Raw genomic sequence first — 10014 nt, 5'->3', positions numbered from 1 at the left:
GGAGAAATATCAATAACCTCACATATGCAGATGACACCACCCTTATGGCAGAAAGTGAAGAAGAACTAAAGAGCCTTTTGATGAAAGTGAAAGAGGAGAGTGAAAAAGTTGGTTTAAAACTCAACATTCAGAAAACTAAGATCATGGCATCTGGTCCCATCACTTCATGGCAAATAGATGGGGAAACGGTGGAAATGGTGGCTGACTTTGTTTTTCTGGGCTCCAAAATCACTGCAGATGATGACTGAAGCCATGAAATTAAAAGATGCTTACTCCTTGGAAGGAAAATTATGACCAACCTAGATAGCATATTAAAAAGCAGAGACATTGCTTTATCAACAAAAGTCCATCTAGTCAAGGCTATGGTTTTTCCAGTGGTCATGTATGGATGTGAGAGTTGGACTATAAAGAAAACTGAACGCTGAAGAATTGATGCTTTTGAACTGTGGTGTTGGAGAAGACTCTTGAGAGTCCCTTGGACTGTAAGGAGAGCCAGCCAATCCAACCTAAAGGAGATCAGTCCTGGGTGTTCATTGAAAGGACTGATGCTAAAGCTGAAACTCCAATACTTTGGCCACCTGTTGTGAAGAACTGACTCGTGGAAAAAGCCCTGACGCTGGGAAAGATTGAGGGCAGGAGGAGAAGGGGACGACAGAGGATAAGGTGGTTGGATGGCATCACTGACTAGATGGACATGGGTTTGGATGGACTCTGGGAGTTGGTGATGGACAGGGTGGCCTGGCATGCTGTGGTTCATTGGGTCACAGGGAGCGGGGCATGACTGAGCAACTGAACTGAACTGAACTGAATGTACTTTGAGTAGCATCTGGCACATGATAAGCTTTATGTAAGTGGTAAGTAATCATAAAATTAGTTCTTTGTGAAGCTGAATCTGTCTTGCTTCAAATCAACTTATCATCATAACATAAATAACCAAATAGTCAACTTTTTGACCTTTTGAGGAAGGTACAGAGAAAAATCTCAGCACATTTTGCATCATATATTTCATCTACTTCATGGGGACATTTGTTTCAAATTTTGAATTCTGTCTCTTTCTCCTGTTACCTAAACTTCTTCTATGTGTAGTCAGGCAAGCCATACCCATGACTATTACCAGCATTTATCAAAATATGTCCCGGGTAACACTAGTTCTGGTGAATATCAAGAGGAAATACTGAAGAGAGAAGTGGATATTCCTCATTAGACTTGGAAAATTCTTGACTAAATCCATATTGTGCTTAGTTGCTCAGTTGTGTCTGACTTTTTGTGACCCCATGGACTGTAGCCCACCAGGCTCCTCTGTCCATGGGTGCGGGGTTCTCCAGGCAAGAATACTATAGTGGGTTGCCATGTCCTCCTCCAGGGGATCTTCCCAACCCAGGGATCCAACCCAGGTCTCCTGCACTGCAGGTGGATTCTTTACCGTCTGAGCCACCAGGAAAGCCCAAGAATACTGGAGTGGGTAGCCTGTCCCTTTTCCAGGGGATCTTCCTGACCCATGAATTGAAATGGGTTCTCCTCCATTGCAGGCGGATTCTTTACCAGCTGAGCTACCAGGGAAGTCCATAAACCCATGTTACAAGGTATATTTTGCCAGGCCTTTAACATGCTTATTATGTGCATTGGGAATCTCTAACAAAGACTGTGTAACACGAAGTGTTTTTCCCTTCTTTGCTGCTGCTGCTGCTGCTGCTAAGTCACTTCAGTCGTGTACGACTCTGTGCGACCCCATAGACGGCAGCCCACCATGCTCCCCGGTCCCTGGGACTCTCCAGGCAAGAACACTGGAGTGGGTTGCCATTTCCTTCTCCAATGCATGAAAGTGAAAAGTGAAAGTGAAGTTGCTCAGTCGTGTCCGACTCTTCGCGACCCCGTGGACTGCAGCCTACCACGCTACTCCGCCCATGAGATTTTCCAGGCAAGAGTTATTGGAGTGCCATTGCCTTCTCCTTTGCCTTCTTTACTTTACTGAAATCTTGGGACATTTCTCTGCCCAACATAATTGGGGAAACACTATTATCACTATTACTGGCTCAGTGCTAGACAATCTGCCTTCAACGCAGGAACTGCAGGAGATGCAGATTCAGTCTGTGGGTGAGGAAGGTCCGCTGTAGTAGGAAATGGCAACCCTCTCCAGTATTCTTGCCTGGGAAATCCCATGGACCGAGGAGCCTGGCAGGCTACAATGCTTGGATTGTAGAGTCAGACACAACTGAAGCGACTTAGCATGCAGGCATTCTGTACTTTGAATAACAATTTCCATTGCATAAGGCTTTGAAAAGGGAGAGCTTATGTTATCTGAAGTCCTGATGGGTTTGGGCTTAAGCAGAAAGTATTTTAGTTCATTTGTTTCCATGTTTGTTTTGGGATGATCTTTTCTAGTAGTACTGCTCTCCTCCCTCAAATACCAGTGAGTTTTATATTCGTTGGATGACATTAGATCTTCCTTCCTGAGGATTGTGGAGTTACACTCAAGTATCACGAGATGCAGACAAGGCTGGGATGAAGCTACATGAACCCTTGCTGGTTTCCTCAACATCGGTGAAAGTATTAGTTTTTTATGCTGCATAACAAATTGCCACAAATTTAGTGGCTTTATTATAAACATACTTTATTACCTCACTATTTCTGTGTTCACAACTCTGGGCATGGCTTAACTTTGTTCTCTGCTTTGGTGCAATCCAGCAGTTGGCTGGGGCTGAAGTTTCAACAGAGGCTCAATTAGGGAAGAATGATTTTGCAAGCTCATTCACAGAGTTGGCAGAATTAATTCCCATTTAGAAATCATGGCAATTTGCTTCTTCAGTTCGAGGAGAGGCTTTACCCTTTTTGTTAAGATAGATTTTTAATAAAGAAATACAATCACAGAAGTAACATCTCATCACCTTTGCCTTGCTCTGTTGGTTAGAAGCAAGTCAGAGGTCCTGGACTTGTTCAAGGCGAGGGAATCATACAAGGTGTGCACTTTGGGGGATCGTCTTAGGATGAGTCCATCAGAGTACATTTCTAAAAATTTTAGTATGCCTTTGTTTTCTTTGGTGAAGCCCGAATCTGATTAATTGATGGTTGTATCCTGATTAATCCACTTATTTTGTTATGTTATTTCTATCAACTGATGCATAATAGTTTTTATTCAAATTGTGTCTTCTTTCTGAATCTCTCTCATTTCTTCAATTAGCTTTTAAAACTAAAAGGCAAGGATAGCATATCTTACTATTCGTCATAACCGTAAGTATGGATTTCACAGGTGGCTTTAGTAAGAGCTTGCTGCATGTATGAGTGAAGTTCAGTGAACCCACCCCTTCCTAGCTTGGTGATCTTGAGCAAATCACTTAATCACTGAATACCTCAATCTCTTTAAGTATAAAATGAAGAGATGATGGTTCATAGGGACATCCTGTGAAAGGGTGACTCAGACCCTATCACCCTCCTGCTTTATACCTTCATTGGCTCCCCACACATGTAGAATTAAATTTACTTAGAATTCTTTAGCCTAGGTATCCAGGCCCTTCCTGGTCTGACCTCAGCCTCCCTCTCCGGCTCCATTTCCTATCACCCTTTCCCACTCAATCTGCTGCATCCCATGAGCTTCTCCACAATTCCTTAATTATACTCAGTCCCTTGCTGCCTCAGTGCCCTTGCATTTGCTGTTTCTCAGCATGGATGTTCTTCTGTCAGATTGTTTCACCACTGTCACCACCCAGGACTCAACCCCAAAGCCAACAACTCTCAAAGGCCCCGCCAGCCCACCTCCGTTCCCACTATGCATTTCTTTTCCTGCCTCAACTTTCTTTGTACTAATTATCACTTCTACAACTGGTATGTTATTTGTATACATCTTTATTGTTTGTCTCTGCTAACCAGAATGGAAGCTTCATAGAGGAAGGGCTTGGCTTTTTTCACCACTGTATCCTCAAATTCAGGTATACTTATTAAATAAAATAGTGTCATTTTTCATTGCAAAGCACAGTTACTGAGATATAATCTAAACCAGACAGAAAGAAAGGACACTGTGGAAAAAAAGTAGTAATAGTAAAATGTAGTTTTCAGGTTAAGTAAAACTGGAGTTCTAACCAGAACTGGCACACTCTAAATTCCAAATTCTTTTCTCTTAACCCTTGGTTATTATCTTTTTGTTTATTATTTCTTGGTGCCTACGGGAGAGATGTCTAGCAGCTTGCCTAGCTCCACATACCTATATACGTATATATACATATATATATATGTATATATATAATTTAGTGCTTGGCACATTAATAATGAATTGAAAAACTCTAATGATATTGTTATTAGAAATTCATGAGGCAAAGAGATGGAACATCCCTATTAAAGCTATATTTTAAAAAAGCATTCTTATTGATGGAAATTCATTTATATTACTATAAGTGAAAGTGAAAGTGAAGTTGCTCAGTCATGTCCAACTCTTTGCGACCCCGTGGACTGTAGCCCACCAGGCTCCTCCGTCCATGGGATTCTCCAGGCAAGATACTGGAGTGGGTTGCCATTTCCTTCTCCAGGGTAATCTTCCCAACCCAGGGTTTGAACCCTGGTCTCCCACATTGCAGGCAGATGCTTTAACCTCTGAGCCACCAGGGAAGCCCCTGTCACAGTTAATGGTATTTATTGAAATAAATTGAACCCATTATTTGGGCTGTTTAGAGCAAGCATTCAAATGATTATTTTTAAATTTTTTTTCAAAAGGATCGAAACAACTAATATCAGCTACCGTGCGCATTTGTAAGGCATTGCCTACATGTTTGCATCCATTTGCCATGACTTTCGGCTCCATTGGAGGGAGAGCAGGGAGAAAATGATCCAAACTCCTTGTCAGATACTGCCATCTGCTGGTAATTTTCTAAAATGCAACTCTGGACTATTCAAAACTATAATTCAGGACTCAAAATTCTTGTTATTCACATTAATGTAAAACCTGGGACCCAAATGAGTTGTGCTTGACTATTGTGTGTGTGCTTGAATATTAAGGTAATATAAATAAAATGTTAAGCTACCAAGACAACTGAGTGAATGGTTTCCCTATGAAAGAAATACCAGTCTCTGGTGGTGGTTTATTTTTTTCCCCATCTTAATAAAAAAGTCATCATTATAATTTAAGCATCTTCATGGGGCTAAATCAGCAAATTAAAAGAGCCCAGAGCTCCAGCCTCTCTACAGTTTCCTAGACTAGAGCTAAATTCGTTTGATCTTGTCAGTCAAGTGCCCATCACGGCGCTCCCTCTTCGTTTCATGTGGAAATAAATAAAAACTGACAAGTCTAAAATGAAGGGCTTGGCTTTGTTCAGCTTGATCCAGAGCCTGTTGGTAACTGGGGTCTTTAGTGTGTCCTAGTCTGTGTCTCCCTCTGGAGATGTGTGTCCACGGTGTCTCAGCACTTTGCTAATAATGTTCAGGCCACGGGAATCGGGTCAATCAACAGCAAAGGCAGCTGGCCGCTCCTGAGTGGGCTCCACAGACCAGCCTTGATGAGACAAAGCCAGGACGCGCCCCGTGGCCAACGGACTGTCGCGCTGTGGGATGTACCCCGGTCAAATGGGCTCCCACTTTCAGATCTTTCCTGAGTTAGAAGACAAGTGCACTTGGCCCGAGGCTAATGAAGTTGGACTAATATTTGTTATGCTCTTCTTTATGCTGTCTAGGTTAATCTGAATGTGCTTGGGTTTGAATTGACTGACACTTCTTGGGAAATTGCATGGTATTGCCCCCTTGGAAGCAGACTTTGGGGTTAAACAGATATGCATCTCCACACACCTAGAGCCTTCATGTTTAGGCAACTTCAGACAAGTTACTGCTGCTGGTGGCTCTCTGAGCCTGAATCTCCTAGTCAGGCTTTCTTTAAGTTTTTGTGTAACTTTATATTTGGACCTATCGGGTTCCGTGTACACCCTTGAAAGTATATATGTATATTGCATGTGTATTTGATTGTGCTTCATCTGATTATATACATTTTTGTTCCCAGAGTGTCCCTAAGAGTAGCCTGTGACTTTTCCTATCCCCCCCTCCTCACCAGTAATTAAGACTTTCTGTGATCCTGCTGTTAAATGAGGACTTTAATGGTTACACACCTTCTAGATGGTCGTGAGGATAGTTTAAGGTAGGTAAATCTCCTGGATAGAATGCCAGTTGCCTGTAAATATTACTTTGGATAAGGAGATCAGAACAGGGATTAAAACTATAGTTAAAAATGAGAGCCAGAGTAAATGTCATTTGTATTAGCAGACTTAATTTTGAGTCAGTTAATGATTGGCAGCATTCTCTCATGTGGCCACATGGTACCTCCTGTAACTGATCTGATGATGTTACTGCCATATCATAACTGGGCCTGATTTGACTGAAAGCAGCTGAGCTATGACCTTTTATGAGGTTAATTTTTTTTTTTAAACCAGCTATCCCAGCTTCCCTGCAAAAGAAAGTGCTTCTATGTCAAATCGAGGGCTTCCAGATCACTGAAAAGGATTTGTAAAGTACATCTTCCATTGTGTGATTAGTGAGGAAATCAAATAACGCTGATGTAGATGCTTAATAAATATTAGTTCCCATCCCTGTTTAGGAAAAACGCAGTTTAATAAAAGAAATTCAGCCCCCACAATTTAATCAGATTTTACTTGATGGCCAGTGTTATCTAAAGTTATGTTTCATTATTCAGTAAAAGAAAGTGTAATACAGTGAGAAATGTATTGATATGGATCTAGAAAACTTGATTTTAAATTTCACTTTTTAGGAACGTCCCTGGCAGTCCAGTGGTTAAGACTCTGCAGTTCCACTGCAGGGGGCACAGTTTTGATATCTTGTCAGGGAAGTAAGCTCCCACATGACGTGTGGTACAGCCAAAAAAAATTTCACTGTTTTGGAGAAGATCTTGGAGTATAATTGGTGAATTAACAGGTTGCCTAAGACTCCAGTTATTCAGCTTTGTAGATGAGTTTTTAAAATTCATCTTTGGGTTTTAGTTTAAAAATAAATTAATTTTACAGAAATAGCATTAGTCTTATTCCACTTTTCCCTATATTACTTTGATAAAGATTAGGTTGAAGTATAATTACTGCAATCTACATTGAAATTCTAATTTATTTTCCAGAATAAAGTATAGTAGATAATGCTTTTAGTGTATTTTAGAATAGCAAAGGTTAAATAATATTGAGATGATTTCTCATAAAATCAAGATTTTAATCCCTGAGTTGTGGAGGGATTGAAATAACCAATGCACACAGAGTCACTCGACAGAGGATATTTGGATTTGCAGAGTCAGAAAGTCCCTGCCCTCCCAGTGCTTACATTCACGTGGAAAGAGATGGAAGTATATAAAATGCCAGCCAGAATGTCCAGTTGAAGCGTCAAGAGCATTTATCAAGCGGCTTCAGACTCTGGGGGCATTAGTTCCTCCCACTTCTGGCTGAGCAGCTCCTACAGAGTCAGAGGTGGGCTAAAGCGCAAAGAGGAAGGGGAGCCTGGAAGCCTGGGGCACAGTGGTGTGAACACAAGGTGAATCTGAACTTACAGGAGTGTCCACTGCAGCTGGGGCCAAAGGCGCTAGGTGGCCAAGGGAATGGAAAGCAGAGTATGATAGGTTTCTGCTACATGGAGACAGATTTAAAGAGTTCCATGCAGAGGGAACATTCATATGTCATGAAGCAGAAAAAGAAATGTATTTAGGGTGCAGTGGGAAAGGAAGGGAGGGGTGGAAGACTCTGCTCTTCCAACCTGTTCTTTCTCTTGTCTGGAAAGCTCTTCCCTCGTGTCCATAACTGCCCCTCGTGCTCACTGAGGTGTGTCCTAGCCTTACCTAAAACTGCCTGCCTTACTCCGGCCTCGTCACTGTCTTCTTCCTTCACCCATGTAACGGGTTGAATGGAGGCTCCAGAAAAATACGGCTATATCTTAATCTCTGGAAGCTATGAATGTGACTTATTTTGGAAGAAGAATTTTTGCAGATGTTGTTAAGGTAAGGATCTTGAGATGAGCCCATCCTGGATTGTTCAGGTGGGCCCTAGATCCAAAGAAAAGTGTCCTCATAAAAGACACACAGAGAAGAAAAGGTGATGTGAAAATGGAGGCAGAGATAGGACTTAGTGTGACCACAAGCCTGGCACTCCCAAAAGCTGGAAGAGACTAAGAAACGTCCTCCCTAGAGCCTTTGCAGGGAGCCCAGCCCTCCAGAACTTCAATTTTGGACTTCTGGCTTCCAGAACTGTAGGAAAATGAATTTATCTTGTTGTAAACCACCTGGCTTGTGGACCTTATAGTCCTGCCAAATCATGTGACTCATTTGTGACTTGTTTATTGTCTAGATCTTTCTGCTAGATCACAAGTTTTATGGGGGCAGGGACTTTGTCTCATTCACTGCTCTGTCCCCAAGCCCTTGCCTGCTGATTCTGTCTTATGAAGTTGCTCCATTGAATAGAGACGACTTGAAGCCATTGTCTTCTCCTTGCCTTGGTTCACAGCAAGGATACCTGTGCTTCTACTTTGTCAGTTCAGTTCAGTTCAGTCGCTCAGTCGTGTCTGACTCTTTGTGACCCCATGGACTGCAGCACACCAGGCTTCCCTGACCATCACCAACTTCCGGAGCCTACTTAAACTCAATGTCCATTGAGTCAGTGATGCCATCCAACCATATCATCCTTTGCTGCCCCCTTCTCCTTTTGCCCTTAATCTTTCCCAGCGTCAGGGTCTTTTCCATTGAGTCAGCTCTTCACATCAGGTGGCCAAAGTATTGGCACTTCAGCTTAAACATCAATCCTTCCAATGATTATTCAAGGTTGATTTCCTTTAGGATTGACTGGTTTGATCTCCTTGCAGTCCAAGGGAGTCTCAAGAGTCTTATCCAGCACCACAGTTCAAAAGCATCAGTTCTTCTGTGCTCGGCTTCTTTATGGTCCAGCTCTCACATCCACACATGACTACTGGAAAAACCATAGCACTGAGCTAATCCAGTGGATTATCCCGTGGAGCTGGTGAAAAAAAAAAGGAAACAGGTTGAGGTTATCAGAATTGAGATGCTCTGAGGAAGGACACTTCCCATCTGCTTCTGGCTTCTCTGTAGAGCATGGAGCTGTTCTGGGGTTGCTAGAAGGAACTGGAGGCGGGAACTAGCTGCTGCACTGGGCTGAAAGGCTGGGGCAACTTTGACAAGAACACTAAGCAAAGAGAGAGGAGGAAATCCCTTCTCCAGCAAAGCCTACTGTCTTCTCAGTTCCTCCTGCCTTCAGAGCTCCCTGTAAGCTTCTTGTTAACAGAATCCAGCAGGAAGCCACCTGATGGAAACATCTGGAAAATGCTTAGCCAGAGGGCAGAATGTAAAGAAAAGAATTTGGAGCTCAGACATACTGGCTTAATACCTAGCATAAATGGTGATCGTGTGCTTTTTGGCGGGACATCAAAACACATAACAAGGATTCATCCTTTGCAGCCACACAGTTTTGTTAATTATTTAATTAATTGTGCACAATACATTTGCCTAATATCTTTCTTCCTTACTAGACTTCAGACTCTATGAAGGGGAGTCTACTTTTTTTTTTCCCTTGAGAATTCCCAGGGGTCTAGACTAATGACTGTCGTTGAGTTAGCATTTCTAAAAAAGTTGTTAACTGCCTGATTGCTTTTCTGGATTTTTATCTCATTTGATTTAATGTTTCTGAAGGACTATGCTATACTTTATGTTATAATGAAAAGCCTTCTTTCCTTGTATAAATATGACATAACCCTTACTCTTCAGTGCTGTTATCCCAGAGGCAGGGTGGTGAATGAAAGGGGAAAGTTGGCAGACAGCCGCTCTGGAGTCTCAGTTACCTCACTGAGCTGTCTGCACCAGACCAATTATTGTCAAATCTCCAGTATCCGTTTCTATTTGTTTCATGTTGACATAATCATGAGCTCCTTCAAGCAGACTTTGGAAATCCCTTTATGTTCTATCTTTCTAAAAGCTGGTCATTTTCTCTCTGAATAATGTGAATATGATTTAGCACATGATTCTTAGCCAGGGATGACTTTGACCAGAGG

The sequence above is a fragment of the Ovis canadensis genome, chromosome 19 (assembly GCF_042477335.2).
Source record: "Ovis canadensis isolate MfBH-ARS-UI-01 breed Bighorn chromosome 19, ARS-UI_OviCan_v2, whole genome shotgun sequence".
NCBI lineage: Eukaryota > Metazoa > Chordata > Mammalia > Artiodactyla > Bovidae > Ovis > Ovis canadensis.
Note: the sequence above shows the minus strand (reverse complement) of the source record.